Genomic DNA, 2,355 nt, shown 5'->3' with positions numbered 1-2,355 from the left:
GGGTCCCCGCCCGGCCCCCGGGAGAACTCCAGGGGGCCCTGCTCTGCCCCCCACTTGGAGTCTGGGAGTGTCTGAGCGTACGTGTAGGGGTTTCGCCAGGCATCGCCACGATGATCCTTCCAACCCCCCCAGGGCCCTCTTCTAATGCAGGAGCACTTCCCTCCCTTCCAGCCAGATGGCACGGGCCTGGGTCCTGTTCTCAGGGCTGACCCACGCCCTCCACTGAAGGATCGGTTTCACCGTAAGTGAAGTGGAAAGGCCAGCGCCTTAGAATTTCTGAGAATGGCTTGCCCAAGGTCACACTGGGGGTCTTTGCTTCTAGGGCAAAGAGTCACCCCTGAGGGCAACTCCGCTCCGTCCTGTGTGTCTGCTCACCTGAGAGAAGCTTCAGGCTGGGCAGGTCGAGGCCGCTGTCCCCGCCGCGAGCCGCAGGCTTCCCTCTTCGGCTTTAAGACAGGTGTCCAGACTCGGGGGCAGGTGGACGATCGCAGAGCAACAGATGAAAAGGGCAGGCAATGTTGACCCGCCAGTCAGCTCGGGCACCGGCCTTCCGGGACCTGCCCGCCCGCCTGCTGCTCAGGTGAGGCTGTCGGCGCCGACCCGGCTTTCGGCTCGCGGCAAGACCACGTTCCAGAACGGCTGCCTCTCCCCCCACCAGGCACCCAGGCTGCCCACGCCCAAGGGAACCGGCGTTGACGCATCTGAGCGTCTGGCACCGGGGGAGGCCACCCCTGACGAGGCAGGTTTTACTACGCTGCAAATTGCTCGTGTCTTCGGGAAGATGCCCTTTTAAAGGGCAGGATCCTGTACGGGGGAAGGGGCTGGTGAATTCCGTGGGTGACAGTGACATCTGGGACCCGGCAGAGGGAACGAGAGCCTCGAAGAACACTCTCTAAGGACCACCCGGGTGGCTCAGTCTAGTAAGTGTCTGGCTCTTGGTTTCAGCTCAGGTCATGATCTTGAAGTTGGTGAGTTCGAGCCCCACGTTGCTTGGGGTTCTCTGACTCCCTCTGTCTCTGCCCCTCCTACGTGCCCACACTCTTTCTCTCAAAATGAATACATAAACTTAAAAGAAAAAGAATGCTCTTTAACTTCTAAGGATAAAAAATACATGTGGAAAACTGATTACTTTTCATGTTTCAAACGTAATTTGCTGAAATTAATGATATTCGATGTCGGGGCTGCTTTCTATTTGACCTTCAACCTCAGTCTCTTCCTACGATGTTTTCTTGTAAAGGATTTTGCAAACATTGCCGAATGAGGTGCCTTCTCTTATGTCTACGTGACAGCTGCCTTCCTTCCCGAGATAAAAGTCTGAAAAGCCAGGACGGAAGGAGAGGGCTCTCGAGGGGCCGGGAGTCTGTCCTGTGGCCCCGAGGGGCTCAGCGGCCGGGCGGGTGCTCCCTCCCGGACTTAGGGTTGGACACCATTCCTGGTCACCACCAGCCTTAAGGCGGCAGCCCATGCTATTCTAGATTCCGCCTACAAGCGAGATTGCACAGCATCTGTCTTTCTCTGACTCGTGGCACGTAGCCTAATGCCCTCCAGCTGATCCACGTGGTTCCAAATAGTGGGATTCCCTTCTTTCTCATGGCTCAGAGTATTCCCTCGTGCGTGTAGACACCTCATCTTTGTCCGCTCGCTCACCCATCCGTGGGCGCTTAGGTTGTTCACACGGCCCGGCTGCCGGGGATGGTGTTGCAATGAACACGGGGGTGCAGGTATCTTTCCGAGATCCTGTCCGCATTTTCCTTGGGCAAACAAACACCCAGAAGTGGAGAGACTGGGTCGTGTGGTGGATCTATTTTGAGACAACGGTGGTTGCCGGATCCCGGGGGTGGGGGAAGAGGGACATGTTTGAGGGCACACACTGGCAACCGGGAGATGATGAAGTCCTGGGGACCCAGCCCACGGCACAGCGAACCCAGTGACCTCGACACAGCACTCCGGCACGCGAGGGAAGGGGCGAGAGGCTCTGCGTCGGGAGGGCCAAGCCCCACGCTGGCATCGGTGAAGGCCGTGGGCGGGAAGCCAGGAGGGAGCACACGGAACCCCAGAGGGCGGGGGTTGGCGGACGGGGCCGGGGTCGGCGAGGTGGGGGCCAGGCTGGCCTCCTTCGCCCGAGGAGAGCAGATTCGGCGAGGCCTCCGCGTTGGTCCGTGGAGGGGCGGCCTCGTGACCACGAGAGACTGTCGTCTGCAAAGGTGAGCAACACGCAGACTATTCGGGGAGCGTCCCCGGAAGGTGCAGGCACAGGGCCGGGGTGCTGGGGAGGCTCCCTTCACCGTGCAGCCTTCCTGCAGACTCTCCTAGCTGGGGCTGCCGAGCTGAGTGGGGGAGTGTCTTCATCTGCAG

Source organism: Herpailurus yagouaroundi, unplaced genomic scaffold (genome assembly GCF_014898765.1).
Source record: "Herpailurus yagouaroundi ecotype Mexico unplaced genomic scaffold, PumYag 29, whole genome shotgun sequence".
NCBI classification, from domain to species: domain Eukaryota; kingdom Metazoa; phylum Chordata; class Mammalia; order Carnivora; family Felidae; genus Herpailurus; species Herpailurus yagouaroundi.
Note: the sequence above shows the minus strand (reverse complement) of the source record.